The 17926-nt window shown below is 51.1% G+C and overlaps 1 protein-coding gene across 6 annotated transcripts in view; it reads right to left on the bottom strand.

Annotated features, from left to right (window-relative positions):
- LOC105495419 (signal induced proliferation associated 1 like 3) overlaps window positions 1-17926 on the bottom strand; it is a 310011-nt gene that overhangs the window by 28900 nt on the left and 263185 nt on the right. The window lies entirely within an intron of this gene.

The following is a 17926-nucleotide window of genomic DNA, read 5'->3' as shown; positions in this document are numbered from 1 at the left end:
GCTAACATAAACATCTTGAAAGCTTCAAGATGATGCATCACATATAGGGGAGCATCAATACAATTAACAGGCCTATAATCCCAGCACTTTGGGAGGCCGAGACGGGAAGATCCCTTGAGCCCAGGAGTTGGAAACCAGCCTGGGAAACATAATGAGACCCCATTTCTATAAAAAAGAAAAAAAAAATACAATTAACTGTTGACTTCTCATTTAAAAGAATGAAATAAAAAGTAATTTTTAAAGTGCTGAAAGAAAACAACCGTTAACCAGGAATTCTATATCCAGGAAAACCATCCTTGAAAAATGAAGGCAGCAGAAAGATATTCCTTTATAAACAGAGATGGAGAGAATTTGTTGCTAGCATATCTGCCTGATACAAAATAATTTTAAAACTCCTCCGGTTAATCCCAGCCCTTTGGGAAGCCAAGGCAGGTGGATCACCTGTCAGGAGATCAAGACCAGCCTGGCCAACATGGCGAAACCCCAACTCTACTAAAAATACAAAAATCAATGGAGTGGTGGCAGGCACCTGTAATCTCAGCTACTCAGGAGGCTAAGGCAGGAGAATTGCTTGAACCCAGGAGGCAGAGGTTGCAGTGAGCTGAGATTGCGCCATTGTACTCTAGTCTAGGTGACAGAGCAAGACTCCGTCTCAAAAAAAGAAAAACAAAAAAGTCCTCAGGTTGAAAGAAATGACTCTAGACAATGACCTGAGTCAGTAGACAGAAATGAATAGCCCAAGATGGCAAACTGTGCTTTAAAATAGGATTCTATAAGTATATGCTTTCTTATTTCTTCTCTTAACTTCCTTAAAGATGTAAGACTGTATAAGGCAATAATTATAATACTACACTGCTGGGTTAAAACATATATGGATATAATATATCTGATAAACAGAGCACAAAAAAGGGAGAAGGAAATAGTACAATATTGGAGAAAAGTTTTATATTTTATTGGAATTTAGTATTAACCTGAATTGCACTGATAGATGCACATTATAATAACTAAAAAGATAGTTAAACAAGAGTAGAATCCAAATGTTATACTAAATTATATATATTTTTTATTTTTAACTTTTGGAACAGAGTCTCACTCTGTCACTTAGGCTGGAAGGCAGTGGTGCAGCCTTGGCCCACTACACTACAACCTCCGCCTCCCTGGCTCAAGCAATTCTCCTGCCTCAGCCTCCCGAGTAGATGAGATTATGGGTGCAGGCCACCATGCCCAGCTAAATTTTTGTATTTTTAGTAGAGACAGGGTTTTGCCATGCTGGCCAGGCTGGTCTCGAACTCCTGACCTCAGGTGATATGCCCGCCTGGGCCTCCCAAAGTGCTGGGATTACAGGTGTGAGCCACCACATCTGGCCTGAAATTATATTTATTTACTACATAATAAGGCAGTAAGGAAGAACAGAGAAGCAAGAAATATAGTAGACATACAGAAAACAAATAGCAAAATGGCTAATGCAAAACCAACCATTAGCAGTAATAATTACATTTAAAGTGAATGGTTTAAACACTCCCATCAAAAGGCAGGGATTGTCAGCCTGGATACAAACAGCAACTATGTAATGCTTTCTACAATTTAGCAACATCTATCAATGGGGCAAAGAGTATGCATTGGTGAGGAGATGTCCAGGGAACTACTGAAGCATGTAACACCAAGAATGGTCAGGAATGAGGCCTGGTGCAGCGGCTCACGCCTGTAATCCCAGCACTTTGGGAGGCCGAGGCCGGTGGATCATGAGGTCAGGAGATCGAGACCATCCTGGTTAACACAGTGAAACCCCGTCTCTACTACAAATACAAAAAATTAGCCGGGCATGGTGGCGTGTGCCTGTAGTCCCAGCTACTCAGGAGGCTAAGGCAGGAGAAGGCGTGAACCTGGGAGGCAGCGGTTGCAGTGAGCGGAGATTGCACCACTGTACCCCACCCCGGGTGACAGAGCGAGACTCTGTCTCAAAAAATAAAAATAATAATAAAATTTAAAAAAACCAGAATGGTCAGGAATGCTTTCTCCAGGAGACAAGAGCATCAGAGCTGAGAACTGAAGGATGACTGGCCTCAGCTTAACATTTGGCCTCCCAGAAATCCATGCAATAGAGAAGCCTGCACAAGGCCGGGAACGGTGGCTCATGCTGTAATCCCAGCACTCTGGGAGGCTGAGGTGGGAGAACTGCTGGAGCCCAGGAATGTTGTAGAGACCCTAACTCTCTCTCTCTCTCTTGTTTTTTAAATAGGGATGGGGTATTGCTACGTTGCCCAGGCTGGTCTTGAACTCTTGGGCTCAAATGATCCTCCTACCCCAGCCTCCCAAAGTGCTAGGATTACAGTTGTGAGGCACCATGCCCAACCCTAGAGACCCCATCTCCACAGAAAAATAAAAGTAGCTGGGAATAGTGGCACATGCCTGTAGTCTTAGCTACTCAAACAAACAAACAAACAAACAAACGGCAAAAAAAAAGGCCTGCAGAAGCACACACAGGCAGGTATGAGGATGGTCTCTGTAGTACTGTTTATAATCAGGAAAAGTTGGAAATGGCCAGGCTGGAATGCAGTGGTGCAATCTCGGCTCACTGCAGCCTCCGCGCCTCTGGGGTTCAAGTGATTCTCGTGCCTCAGCCTCCCGAGTAGCTGGGATTATAGGTATGCACCACCACACCTGGATAATTTTTGTTATTTTTAGTAGAGACGGGGTTTCACCATATTGGTCAGGCTAGTCTTGAACTTCTGGCCTCAAGTGATCCACCTGCCTCGACCTCCCAAGATGCTGGTATCACAGGCATGAGCCACCACACCCTGCCACAAGTGTATCCTTATGATCGAAAACTATGCAGCTGGGCGCAGTGGCTCACGCTTGTAATCCTAGCACTTTGGGAGGCAGAGGTGGGCAGATCATGAGGACAGGAGATTGAGACCATCATGGCTAACGCGGTGAAACCCTGTCTCTACTAAACATACAAAACAATTAGCCGGGCGTGGTGGCGGGCACCTGTAGTCCCAGCTACTCGGGAGGCTGAGGCAGAAGAATGGCGTGAATCAGGGAGGCGGAGGTTGCAGTGAGCCGAGATCGCGCCACTGCACTCCAGCCTGGGCGACAGAGTGAGACACCATCTCAAAAAAAAAAAAAAAAAAAAAAAAAGAAAAAAAAAGAAAAAAAAAGAAAAAGAAAACCATGCAGCCAGTGCAAAGAAAGAGGTCAATCTCTGTTTACGTATGAGGACAGGTGGTCTGAGCTATAGTAAATGTAAACGATGCATGGTACAAAACATCACTCTGTGTTCTTTTTTTTTTTTGAGACGAGTCTCGCTCTGTCACCCAGGCTGGAGTGCAGTGGCCGGATCTTAGCTCACTGCAAGCTCCGCCTCCCGGGTTCCCGCCATTCTCCTGCCTCAGCCTCCCGAGTAGCTGGGACTACAGGCGCCCGCCACCTCGCCCAGCTAGTTTTTTGTACTATTTAGTAGAGACGGGGTTTCACCGTGTTCGCCAGGATGGTCTCGATCTCTTGACCTCGTGATCCGCCCGTCTCGGCCTCCCAAAGTGCTGGGATTACAGGCTTGAGCCACCGCACCCGGCCCTTTTTTTTTTTTTGAGACGGAGTCTTGCTCTGTCACTCAGGCTGGAGTGCAGTGGCCGGATCTCAGCTCACCGCAAGCTCCGCCTCCCGGGTTTATGCCATTCTCCTGCCTTAGCCTCCCGAGTAGCTGGGACTACAGGCGCCCGCCACCTCGCCCGGCTAGTTTTTTGTATTTTTTGTAGAGACGGGGTTTCACCGTGTTAGCCAGGATGGTCTCGATCTCCTGACCTCGTGATCCGCCCGTCTCGGCCTCTCAAAGTGCTGGGATTACAGGCTTGAGCCACCGCGCCCGGCCCACTCTGTGTTCTTAAGGTAAAAAAAAAAATATATATATATATATAGATAGATAGATAGATAGATAGATAGATAGATAGATATACACACACGTATATATAGAGAAAAGAAGAAATAAACTGGAATTTTACACTTTTTTTTGTCTTTTCTTTTTCTTTTTTTTTTTTTTGAGACGGAGTCTCGCTGTGTCACCCAGGCTGGAGTGCAGTGGCGCGATCTCGGCTCACTGCAACCTCCGCCTCTCCGATTCACGCCATTCTCCTGCCTCAGCCTCCCGAGTAGCTGGGACTACAGGCGCCCGCCACCATGCCCGGCTAATTGTTTTGTATGTTTAGTAGAGACGGGGTTTCACCGCGTTAGCCATGATGGTCTCAATCTCCTGTCCTCATGATCTGCCTACCTCTGCCTCCCAAAGTGCTAGGATTACAGGCTTGAGCCACCGCGCCCGGCCTTTTTATTCTTTTTATGGAGAACGGGGTCTCGCTATATTGTCCAGGCAGGTCTCGAACTCCTGGGCTCAAGCTATCCTCCTGCCTCTGCCTCCCTGAGAGCTGGGATTACAGGTGTGAGCCACTGCATCTGGCAAAATAAACCAGGATTTTAAAAAAGTCATTGTATATCACACAAGGTAAGGGTTAAGTGGTATGTTTGAAAGAACTGGGTTGGTAAAGGTTTGGAGAAAAATCTCTGGAGGAGTGTACACTAATGGATTATCTCTGGAAGTAGTAATGATGGGGAACATGTACAGAATAAAAGCCAAATTAAGCTGGGCAGAGTGGTACATGCTTGTAGTCCCAGCTACTTGGAAGCCTGAGGTGGGAGAATCGCTTGAACCCAGGGGTTTGAGACTGCAGTGAGGCAGGACTGTGCCACTGGATTCCAGCTTGGGTGACAGAGTCCCCATCACTCAAAAACAAACAAAAACAAAATAAAACAAACAAAAAAAACCCTAAAAAGTCTAATTAAACTGTATAAATGGCACAGGGTAAAAAGGAAGTGGCCAGCTGGGCGGGGTGGCTCACGCCTGTAATCTTAGCACTTTGGGAGGCTGAGGCGAATGGATCACCTAAGGTCAGGAGTTCGAGATCAGCCTGGCCAACATGGTGAAACCCCATCTGTACTAAAAAATACAAAAAACAAACAAACAAAAAAATGAGCCAAGTGTGGTGGTGTGCACCTGTAATCCCAGTTACTCAGGAGGCTGAGGCAGGAGAATCACCTGGGAGGCAGAGGTTGCGGTGAGCCAAGATCGCGCCACTGCATTTCAGCCTGGGCGACAGAGCAAGATTGTCTCAAAAAAAAAAAAAAAAAAAAAATTAATAAATAAGTGTCCGCCAACTGAGCTGGGATTTTGCTGCTTACAGCCCTAAAGCATTCCCATGACTGTCCCTGTCTTCAAACTCTGCTAGCCCAGCACGGCCTTGGCAAAATAATAACTTCCATGAATATGCTGTGCAACTCCACCCAGCCCTCTGAGGTGGGTGGGCGCCCCCTCCCCAACACCCCATGGGCCACGAGCCCTGCCAGGTGCCAGGCACCATGCTCGGTCATTTCTCAGTGGCATCAGTGAATGCCTGTTCCACCGGGTGGAGTTTTTCTTTTTTTTTTGGGGGGACGGAGTCTTGCTCTGTTGCCCAGGCTGGAGTGCAGTGGCACTACCTCGGCTCACTGCAACTTGCGCCTCCCAGGTTCATGCCATTCTCCTGTCTCAGCCTCCCAAGCAGCTGGGATTATAGGCGCCCGCCACCATGCCCAGCTAATTTTTGTATTTTTAGTAGAGATTGGGTTTTACCCTGTTAGCCAGGATGGTCTCGATCTCCTGACCTCGTGATCCGCCCACCTCGGCCTCCCAAAGTGCTGGGATTACAGGCGTGAGCCACTGCACCCAGCCTAGTGGAGTTCTTTTTTTTAAGAGACAGGGTCTTGTTCTGTCAACCAGGCTGGAGTGCAGCAGTGAAATCATAGTTCACTGCAGTGTTGAACTCCTGGGCTCAAGCGATCCTCCCACTTCAACCTCCTGAGTATCTGGGACTATATGCATGTTCAACCAGTTAATTTTTAAACTTTGTTTTTTAGAGATGGGGTCTTGCTACGTTGCCCCAGTTGGTCTAGAACTCCTGGACTCAAGCGATCCCCCTGCCTCAACTGGCCCAAATGCTGCGATTACAGGTGTGAGTTCTGACCCCACCTGCCAATGGACAGAGTGAACATTCTTTTTTTTTTTTTTTTTTTTGAGACAGAGTCTCGCTCTGTCACCCAGGCTGGTGTGCAGTAGCGCGATCTGGGCTCACTGCAACCTCCGCCTCCTGGGTTCAAGTGATTCTCCTGCCTCAGCCTCCTGAGTAGCTGGGATTACAGGCACCCACCACTATGCCCAGCTAATTTTTGTATTTTTAGTAGAGACAGGGTTTCTCCAGGCTGGTCTCGAACTTCTGACCTCCTGATCCGCCCGCCTCGGCTTCCCAAAGTGCTGGGATTACAGGCATGAGCCACAGCTCCCGGCCCGAACATTCTTTCTGGAGCGTCAGTGTGCCCATGCGTTCTCCTGAAGCCTCAGTATCAACTTGAAAACTGGGGCAAGATAGTGTGGGCTTTGCTGTCCACCTGACCCAGGTTCCAATCCTGGCTCCAGTCAACACACTGGCCAACTTGGATGGGGTCTATTCCCTTCAGTGAGCCTCAGTTTCCTCCTCTGAGAAATGAGGCAATGACAGCACCTGCCTCATGAGATCCTATGTGCTAAGTGCTCAGCACTGAGTCCCGAGGAGGAACCAGGGAGCTGCAGGTCCCAGGGAGGTGGTGGTGGGGTCCCTGGGCTCTGGGCTCAGACAGCAGTGGTGGTAGCAGGGGAGGGGCAGGCATCCTGCTCTGTGCTCCCATCCTCACCCTCAACCAGAGAGGCTATGCATTTACCTGTTTGACAGCTTAGGGGAGCATTTATCATTTTGTTGGAGTCAAAGGATTTATGCTTTCAAAAAAGCTGAAAAACCAGAGGCTGGGTAGAGAAATCATACCAGCTGCATAAGTGTGTGCAATGCTTTTGGTCTGTTCAGCCTGGGGACTCTGAAGGGGACCGACGGGTGGTCCTGGGTGGGTGACAGGCTCTCAGAGAGCGAGCTGTGGTCCCTGCCTGCAGGAAGAGGAGCAGTGGCACAGTAGGTGGCCGTGACAGTGACGGTGCTGACCACTCCGAGCCCATGGAGGCTGCCTGGTCTTGTTCTAAGCATCTTATATGCGTCACCTCACTTAGCCGCTGTGGCAACCCCGAGACAGGAACTACCACCACTCCCATGTTCCAGGTCGGGGAAACGGAGGCCCAGGGAGATGAAATAACTTGCCCCAAATGATGTAGCTATAGGGGGATAAGAGCCAGGACGTAGACACAGGTAGTCTGGCTTGAGAGATGATACTTTTTTTTTTTTTTTTTTTTTGAGTCGGAGTCTTGCTCTGTCGCCGAGACTGGAGTGCAGTGGCCGGATCTCGGCTCACTGCAAGCTCCGCCTCCCGGGTTTACGCCATTCTCCTGCCTCAGCCTCCCGAGTAGCTGGGACTACAGGCACCCGCCACCTCGCCCGGCTATTTTTTTGTATTTTTTACTAGAGACGGGGTTTCACTGGGTTAGCCAGGATGGTCTCGATCTCCCGACCTCGTGATCCGCCCGTCTCGGCCTCCCAAAGTGCTGGGATTACAGGCTTGAGCCACCGCGCCCGGCCGAGAGATGATACTTTTAACCACTATTCTGTACTCCCAGTGACAACAATTGTTAATGATAAATATTAATACATAATACATGAGAATAAAATACAGCAGCAGCTGATACACTTGAGCCCAGCTATGTCTCCGGCCCTGTAATAAGAGCTTTAAACTCATGGTCTCAGTTCACCCTCACAACCTTAGATGATGGATCCAATTTTTTTTTTTTTTTTTTTTTTGAGAGACAGAGTCTAGCTCTGTCACCCAGGCTGGAGTGCAGTGGTACCCTCTCGGCTCACTGCAACCTCTGCCTCCCAGGTTCAAGTGATTCTCTCACCTCAGCCTCTCGAGTATCTGGGACTACAGGTGCCCACCACCACATGTGGCTAATTTTTGTATTTTTAGTAGAGGTGGGGTTTCATCATGCTGGCCAGGCTGGTCTCAAACTCCTGACCTCAGGTGATCCGCCTGCCTCAGCCTCCCAAAGTGCTGGGATTACAGGCATGGGCCACTATGCCTGGCCGACAGATCCTATTATTACCCCCATTTTACAGATGAGGACATTGAGCCTCAGAGCACCTAAGGGGGTTGATGGAGATAACACAGCTGGGGTAAAAGGTGGAGCTGGGATGCAGACACAGGCAGTCAGAAGCAGAGCCCTGAAGTCACACTGCTCACCCACACACCCTGCGGGCCCCTAGCCACTTGGCCTTCACTCCGGACCAGTCTTGCTTTCTCTCCCTGACATGTGTCGTGGGCTGAAGAGCCAATTTGTCCCTGCGTGTGGCTGGAATTGTGCTCCGGTGTAGGAGCCGTGAGCGGCCACATCACCCTGTGGCCTGCGGGGCAGAAGCAACGGGCCTTCAGAAAGTGGACAGAGAGGGTCTAGGCGAGAGATTCAACAGAAATCCCAATCCAGCCACTGCTCGCTACCTCCACCAACCACTGCCACCTGTATCATCAGAGCGGCCTCCTCCTGGCTCCCCCTCCCTCCTGCATCCTTCCCCAGCCTCAAAACACAGCCAGAGAGATCCTGAGAACATGAGAATCAGATCGGGACTCTCTCAGGGTTCCACCTCACTCTGGTAAGACCCAGAGCCCTTCCCTCAGGGGCCCGCGTCTGCCCCCAGCTCCTCTACACTCCCTCTCCTTCACTCTGCTCCAGCCATGCAGAAGCTATCCTCAAATACACCAGAAATGCTTCTACCTCGGGACCTTTGCACTGCTCCCTGCCCACAGATCTCTGCCTGGCTCCCTGGCTTCCTCTTCCCAAGCTGACTGTGACTGTGACTCCCTGAGGAGGTCTCGGTCTCGGGTGACCTAACACAGGCAGGGTGGGCCCCGGTGGATCTTCAGGCCCTCAGATTACCTTTCAGGGCTGTGCCCCCAGAAGGGCATCCCAGGGACTCCTGGCACAGCCTGGGGAAGCAAGGCCACGTGCTTCCTGCCTGCCTGGGAACGCCCGGCTGCGGCTGCGTCAGCTCCACGTGGAGCCGAGAGCCTCTGACTGCTCCTAACAGCTCTGACAAATTGCTCTGGAAGCCCAGAAAGCTTGGGAGTGTGCGCTGCCTCAGGAGAGGGCGAGGGCCAGGTGGCTGCCTGCCCAGGGTCACTCAGCCCACCGCGGTGCCCACGGCAGGCGCTGGCGCCTGGCAGCATGCCTGGCAGCTGGGCTCCCGTGACGAATGTCTGGAGGGAGCATCTGTGAGGTCATCGATGGGCACAAGCTGCTACAGGCTGCAGCGGCTTCCACGGCGAGGGCCGTAGCCTGGGGAAGGGAGTGGGTGGGGGCTCCCTGCTTGGGCGTGTCAGGACCCATCCCTCTCCTGGCAGTCTTTGAATGTTGCTCACCATCCTCCCGCTGCCCAAGACAGTCTGTCCTCTCCAGAGTAGCCCACAGTGATCCTTTCTAGTTTTTAGTTTTACATTTTATTATCATTTTTTGAGATAGGGTCTTGCTTTGTCACCCAGGCTGAGTGCCGTGATGTGATCTTGGCTCACTGTAGCCTCCACTTCCCGGGCTCAAGCAATCCTCCGACCTCAGCCTCCCAAACACGCGTGTGCCACCACACCCAGCTAATTTTTTGTAGACATGGGGTTTTGTCATGTTGCCCAGGCTGGTCTTGAACTCCTGGGCTCGAGTGATCTGCCTGCCTCAGCCTCCCAAAGTGCTGGGATTACAGGTGTGAGCCACCGTGCCCAGCCCGCAGTAATCTTTTTAAAAACATTAAGTCAGATGATGTGCTCAAATGCCTCCCATGGCTCCCATGTCCCTTGGAACCAAATCCCAGCATCTGACTGTGGTCAATATGCCCACCAGAACCAGGCTCCTGCCACTCTCCCCCGTCACACCTGCTTCAGCCCCTCTGGCCGCCTGACCATTTCTGGAGCACTGCGAATAAATTCACCCTCAGGGTCTGGACATCTGTTTCCACTGCCTGCATCTCACCCTGGCTTCCTACAATGCATCACCTCCTCCGAGAAGCCTTCCTGGAGACCCACTCTGTTTGCCTTTCCTCCCCAGCACTTATCACCTGCCGGCACGCTCCATGGTGGTTCGGCTGTCTGTCTGTCTTGTCCTGTCTCCAGGAGAATGACAGCTCCATAAGGGAGGCATGCTGCTGCACCACTGTGTCTGGAATGACACCTGGCACAGAGTGGGCGCTGCAAAGGTCAGTGACTGGAAGAATCGGTCCCCCCTGGCTGCCCCACCCTGCCTCCTCTTCTCACAAACGCCTCAGGCGCTCCCAGGCCACAGCAGTCTCCAGACACGTGGCAGTCACCCTGGACTCTCACATGGCTTGCTGGCTGTGCCCCAGGCCTGCATCTCCCTCCTGGCTTATTTCCTGGCAATGCTGCCTGCCGCCACATCCACAATTGCTCTGTCCTCCAGCTCAGGCCCACGTCCTCCCATGCAGATCCAAGCCTCAGCCCCCTCAGACTTTGCCTCCTGTCTCACCGCCAGCACCATATTTTGGAAGACAAATCCACCCGCATTACCCTCGCTGCTCTTAAGATGAGATCCAAACTCCATAAAGGAGCTGGTAGGGCCCTGAATGTTCTGGCCACTGCTGACTTCCCCAGCCTCCCACTGACTGCCCTATCTATGTCTCTATCCATCTATCTATCTATCCATCTATCTATCTATCCATCCATCTATCTGTCTGTCTATCCATCTGTCTATCCATCTGTCTGTCTGTCTGTCTGTCTATCTATCTATCTATCTATCTATCTATCTATCTATCTATCTACCTACCTACCTACCTACCTACCTACCTACCTACCTACCTACTACTATCTATCTATCTATCTATCTATCTATCTATCTATCTATCTACCTACCTACCTACCTACCTACAGGGTCTTGCTTTGTCACCTAGGATGGAGTGATTGATTGATCAAGAGGGTGTCAATTAGTTACCCAGGACGGAGTGCAGTGGTGCAATCACAGCCCACTGCAGTCTCGAACTACCAGGCTCAAGTGATCCTCTCACCTCAGCCTCTTGAGTAGCTGGGACTGCAGGAGCCTACTGCCATACCCAGCTAATTAAAAAAAAATTTTGGCCAAGCATGATGGCTCATGCCTGTAATCTCAGCACTTTGGGAAGCCAAGGTGGGTGGGTCACCCGAGGGCAGGAGTTCGAGACTAGCCTGGCCAACATGGTGAAACCCTGTCTCTACTATAAATACAAAAATTAGTTGGGTGTGGTGGCCTGTAATCCCAGCTACTCGGCAGGATGAGGCAGGAGAATCGCTTGAACCTGGGAGTGAGCTGAGATTGCGCCACTGCACTCCAGCCTGGGCAACAAGAGCGAAACTCCATCCCAAAAAGAAAAAAAAAAAAAAAAGCAGTTTGGTTGGGGGATAGAAGTGGGTCTATGCTGCCCAGGCTGGTCTCAAACTCCTGGCCTCAAGTGACGCTCCTGCCTTGGCCTCCCAAAGTGCTGGGATTACAGGCATGAGCCACTGTGCCCAGCCACAATTTCTATACTTGAGCCAAGGGGCCTGTGTTCAGTGGCCTCGATGCCACCCTCCTCCCCACCTCAGGGGCTCTGCACATGCGACTCCAGTTTATAGACATACTTCTTCCATGCCTCATCTTTCCCTTCTGGTTGTTTTTTTAATGGTAAATAGTTATATATACACTCATCTGAATGAGGAATTCAGCATACTTTAAAAAAAACCTAGTGTGTATATATATATAGTTGTATATATACATATTGAGGTTCACAACATATATTGAGGCCCAGAATGTGTGTGTGTCTATATATATGTTGCGTATATACACACAATTTAAAAAACAGAGCAAACATCCGTATAACTGCATCCCAGATGAATGCCTCTCCGCCCCACTGAACCCCCCTCCTCTTCATCCGCTCCCTCCTCCCTGTCCCCCTCATCCTTGGCAGACGTGACCCTCCTGACCCTTGTTTGGGGACATTATCCCTGGCCCTAGGCTAGATTTGACACCTCCTCCAGCCCTACATCCCATCCACCCTCAGACCCCACCCGTGTCTGAAGGCTGTCCCCTGGCACAATTCATTCCTGGCTTTTGGCATTATTTGCTAGTTGTTTCCCATGGGCCTCCGTCCGTGCCAGGATGGCCGGGGTCTGGTCTGACCATTCCAGCTCCCTGCAGAGGCCCCGGTGCGCAGTAGGCACTCACTGCGTGAATAAATGCCGAGTTCTATGCCACGGCGTGCTGTGGAGATCTCTGGAGATCGACACAGGGCAGTCACTGTGCACTTGTGCGGGGCCTGTTCAAACACAGGTGCCTGCCTTCCAGGCAGAGGCTGGGGAGCAAGCTGTCACTCCAGCCCAGGGGCACGTGCTGACGACAGCACACGCAGGGGCTGCTGGGCCGCCCACTGCACAGCACAGTGTGGCCGCCATGGGAAGCGGAGGCACGTGTGGCCACTTGAACCCAGGTCTGACTCTGAGCAGGTGGCTCTGTGGCCATCCAGGGAACTTGCGCCCATTGAAATGGAAAATGGAAGACTGTGGGAGGCCAATGGAGGGAGGTAGGGTGAGACGGACGGTGGGAGCCACCACTTCGTCTGGACTGCTTTTCCCTCCTGACTCCCCTGGCTAGCTCAGACTCTCCTGGTAAGCCTCTCCCGCAACGGAGCGGCCCCTCCCACGACTGGGTTAGGGGAGGCCCCCTTTGGGCTCCCACGTTCCCTGTACCCCTCCATCATGGCCGCAATCTGTCTGCCTGGCCCCCCTGCATCCCACCCTGGCCCCTCTACCTGTGCCCCCTCATCTTACCCTGACTCCTCTTCCTGGCTCCCTTGTATCCCAGCCCTGACCCCTCAGCCTGGGCCCCCCACCCTGACCCTGACCCCTCTGCCTGGGCCTCCCCTATCTTGACCTGACCCCTCTGGGCTGTCTCTGGGAATGCATCTGTCAGGCAGGACTGGGGCTCCCTCAGTCACTGCTGTGCCCTCAACACTGCCTGTAACAAGGCTTGGACCAGGGGAGATATTCTGATTTTGTGAATCTGAGGCAAGGCCTCATTTTTGTGTGTTTTTCAAATACCCCCTCATACCCCATGATTCCGACAGGCAGTCTTCAAGTCTAAGCACTGTTCTAAGGGTACATTCAATCTTCACCACATCCCTATGAGGTAGGGATGTGGTTTATCCCTAGTTTTACAGATGAGGAAACTGAGGCCCAGAGAAGTTCAGTCACTTGCCCGGGGGGTACACAGCCAAGAAGTGGCTGAGGGAGGGATTGAACACAGGTGGGCTGACACTGAAGGTCACACTCTTATCCACATGGATATGTTTCTTTTTTTTTTTTCTGAGACTGAGTCTTGCTCTGTTGCTGAGGCTGAAGTGCAGCGGCACGATCTCAGCTCACTGCAACCTCTGCCTCCCAGGCTCAAGCGATTCTCCCGCCTCAGCCTCCAGAATAGCTGGGACCACAGGCATGCGCCACCATGCCTGGCTAATTTTTGTATTTTCAGTAGATATGGGGTTTTACCATGTTGGTCAGGCTGGTCTGGAACCCCTGGCCTTGGCCTCCCAGAGTGCTGGGATTACAGGCGTGAGCCATGGAGCCCAGCCTGGATATAGTTCTTTAAATCAACTCATTTTATTTTCTCCTTGACTTGTCCAAGGTGGTGTCTGTAAAATCAGGGGGTGAGTTGCAAACAGTTTTTTCTTTTTTTTTTTTTTTTTTTTTTTTTTTTTTTTTTTTTGAGACGGAGTCTCGCTCTGTGGCCCAGCCCAGGCTGGAGTGCAGTGGCGCGATCTTGGCTCACTGCAAGCTCCGCCTCCCGGGTTCACGCCATTCTCCTGCCTCAGCCTCCCGAGTAGCTGGGACTACAGGCGCCCACAACCGCGCCCGGCTAATTTTTTGTATTTTTAGTAGAGACGGGGTTTCACCGTGGTCTCGATCTCCTGACCTTGTGATCCGCCCGTCTCGGCCTCCCAAAGTGCTGGGATTACAGGCGTGAGCCACCGCGCCCGGCCGCAAACAGTTTTTTCTAATACTCATTAAAGCAAGCATATATCCATTTAAAATAAAATATTTTCCTCCCCGCACCACCCAAATCACCTCAAGCACCCCATTTTGGGAAATGCTGCGCCACTCTCAAGCCTGGTTGCCTAGGAGAAAACTTCAGGAAGCAGCTTTAATGAGTAGATAAGAATGATTTGCAATTAGCATCAATTGTCTGTATGCAAATTAAAGCTCCCAACCGCAGGGCCCTCTTTTGCAGCGGGCTCCTCTCCCATTTCATTCCTTTCATTTCTGGGTTCAGCAGATCCTTTCCTTAGACACAGGATGATTTCATACCCACCCTCCCATCTCAGCCACAGTCTACTCCAGGCCTGGCTGTCTTTATGTCTCGGATTTCAAATCCTCCCAGTTGTTTGGGTTCACTAAGGTGGTAGTTCCGTGCCTGGAACGGGGGCTACCACAACGGAGACCTGAGACCCCTGGTGTAGACTTTCTTGGTCTCATGTCCCTCTTCGTGGGACAGGTTCCCCCCTCCCCACAGTGTTTTATTTATTTATTTATTTAATTTTTGAGACAGAGTTTCCTCTGTCACCCAGGCTGGAGTGAACGCATTGGTTGTTTTTGTTTTTGTTTTTTTTTTTAGATGGAGTCTCATTGTATTCCCCAGGCTGGAGTGCAGTGGCGTAGTCTCGGCTTACTGCACCCTCCACCTCCCAGGTTCAAGTGATTCTCCTGCCTCAGCCTCCCGAGTAGCTGGGATAACAGGCGCCCACCACCATGCCTGGCTAATTTTTGTATTTTTAGTAGAGACGGGGTTTCACCATGTTGGCCAGGCTGGTCTTGAACTCCTGACCTCAGGTGATCCTCCCACCTTGGCCTCCCAAAGTGCTGGGTTTATAGGCGTAAGCCACCGCGCTCGACCCCAGTGGGCACAGTTATTCATTCGTCTCAGTGACAATCTGATTCTCATCTGTTTCCCTCATTGGACGGTGGGGAGTCCTGGGGGCCTCATCCAAATGTGCTTGTGATTTCTCTCAGTTCCCAGCACAGTGTCTGGGACAGAGCAAATCCCTAAGAATACTTATGAATGGAATAAATGAATGAATGAATGAGCCATTCAAAAGAGCCCATGTGTTCAAAAGATTAAGAGGTACTCGTCACCAGGTGTGGTGGCTCATGCCTGTAATCCCAGCACTTTTGAGAGGTCTAGGTAGGAGGATCCCTTGAGCCCAGGAGTTTGAGACCAGCCTGAGCAACATAGTGGGACCATTTCTCTACTAACGGACTTAAAAAATTAGCTGAGCCTGGGGGTGCGCACCTGTAGTCTCAGCTACTTCGGGGTGCTGAGGCAGGAGAAACACTTGAGCCCAGGAGTTCGAGGCTGCAGTGAGCTATGATTGTACTGGTGCACCCCAGCCTGGGTGACAGAGCAGGACCTGTTTCTAAAAAACAAACAGCCACTTGTCTAGGGAGATGAACAGAGATCTAAAACACTCAGACAGTCTCTCTCTCTATCTCCTCTTTCCTCCTTCAGCCCCTCTTCTGGCTCTTTGACGCAAGGAGATCCTTGGATCACGGTGTGCCCGGGGAAGTGCTGACATTACAGTCACTCAAACACAGCAGTTTTCAAATCTGTCAGAGAACACTGTAAGCCATGACATCATTTGAGTGGGGATTGATTGGCATTAAACATTTTTAGATACAGTAGACTGGATCAAAGTGTATCACACACAGATTAAGAATTATTTTGGAAACCACTGCTTCACCTTTTTTTTTTTTTTTTTTTTGAGACAGAGTCTCGCTCTGTCGCCAGACTGGAATGCAGTCGTGTGATCTTTGCTCACTGCAACCTCTGCCTCCCGGATTCAAGCGATTCTCCTGCCTCAGCCTGCCAAGTAGCTGGGACTACAGGTGTGCACCACCACGCCCAACTAATTTTCGTATTTTTAGTAGAGATGGGGTTTCATCATGTTGGCCAGGATGGTCTCAATCTCTTGACCTTGTGATCTGCCTGCCTCGGTCTCCCAAAGTGCTGGGATTACAGGTGTAAGCCACGGCACAAAGCCATTTTTTTTTTAAACATAAATATTTCTGTGTAGATGGACACAATTCTACTGCAGACTGTGGTCAGAAGTCTGAGTTGGCTGCCTGCGTGTAGGTGTCCTGTGTGGAGAGAGGCTGGGGTTTGAGGACTGGCAAAGGGTTTAGGGAGCCACTGGAGAGGAAGATCCCTGCACCAACCAGGTTCTGAGCCCTGATAGGAATCGGGGATTCAAGTTAGCCCACCTCAGGCATGGTCAGGAAGGGATGTGGAGCTGTGGACTCAGGGGCTGGCACTGAACACTACAGCACAGCAAGCCCTGCTGGGGTCGCAGCACCCTAAGGGGGTCCAAGGATGAGGCTGAGCTCTGTTTGTGTGAAATACTTTTCCCATCTCTGTGCCCTTTTCTAGAAGGTGGCTCACCGCCTCCATCAGAACGTCAGTGTGTGTGGTTGGGACTCCAGGCTGCTGGCTGGCCAATGCCTGCTTTTTTTTTTTTTTTTTTTTTGAGATAGAGTCTCACTCTGTTGCCAGGCTGGAGTGCAGTGGCGCGATCTCGGCTCACTGCAACCTCTGCCTCCTGGGTTCAAGCGATTCTCCTGCCTCAGCCTCCCGAGTAGCTGGAACTACAGGCGCCCGCCACCATGCCTGGCTAATTTTTTTGTATTTCAGTAGAGACGGGGTTTCACCACGTTGGCCAGGATAGTCTCGATCTCCTGACCTCGTGATTCACCCGCCTTGGACTCCCAAAGTGCTGGGATTACAGGCGTGAGCCACCGCGCCCGGCCAATGCCTGCTCTTTCTCTCTTACTCCTGTCTGCCTCTCTACCAGCGGCTCTCAAAGTGTGGTCTCTGGGACCAGCAGCATCAGCATCTACTGAGAACTTAATGCATATTCTCAGCCAGGCACGGTGGCTTACACCTGTGATCCCAGCACTTTGGGAGGCTGAGGTGGGCGGATCGCTTGAGGTCAGGAGTTGAGACCAGCCTGGCCAACATGGTGAAACCCTGTCTCTACTAAAAATATAAAAATACAAAAATTAGTTGGGCATGGTGGTGGGCACCTGTAATCTCAGCAACTCGGGAGGCCGAGGCAGGAGAATCGCTTGATCCTGGGAGGTGGAGGGTGCAGTGAGCCCGAGACCGCACCACTGCACTCCAGCCTGGTGAACAGAATGAAACTCCATCTAAAAAACAAACAAACAAAAAACACCAATGCGTGTTCTCAGGTCTCCCGCTCCGACCTACTGAATCAGAAACTCTGGGTGGGGCCCAGCAGCTGGGCTGAACAAGCCTTCGACGGCTTCTTTGGGGACCATCGCCCTATATTGTAGAGCCTGGAAGGCCAAACCATGACCTTCCAGACCTCCTTGTAGCTGGGATGGCCCCGTGACGCCAGCTGCTGAAGGGGGTTCTGGGAAAGTGCTTGCTTTCTCCATAGGAAGGGAAAGGTGCTTGGAGGCTGCCACCTTTCCCTCTGTTCTCTGCCCCCAACTGCCACTCGACAGACACCACAGCTCCATCTCAAGGCAGGGAGACATGAGCCAGCACGGTAAAGATGCCGCGCAGGGAGATACAGAGCGCCAATCCTTGAGGCTCTCCATGAGCCGCATCACTAACCTGGCTGTGCCCTCCCTGGACTTCATGTCAGGGGACTGTTTGTTACACCTCTATTTGTTTAAGCCATAGTGGGTCAGGTTTCCTATTGCCTCCAGTCAAATGCACTCTAACAGATACAGTCTGTGACCCTTGAGAAAGCATACAAACTTTTGGTCTCAGCAGAGAGCAAAGAAAAAAGAGACAGGGGGTCAGAGAGAACCAGAGACAGATGAAAACAGACAGAAGGCCAGGGGTTTC

This window comes from Macaca nemestrina, chromosome 20, assembly GCF_043159975.1.
Source record: "Macaca nemestrina isolate mMacNem1 chromosome 20, mMacNem.hap1, whole genome shotgun sequence".
Taxonomy (NCBI): domain Eukaryota; kingdom Metazoa; phylum Chordata; class Mammalia; order Primates; family Cercopithecidae; genus Macaca; species Macaca nemestrina.
The sequence above is the reverse complement of the archived record's forward strand: the minus strand, read 5'-3'. Positions and strand labels throughout refer to the sequence as shown.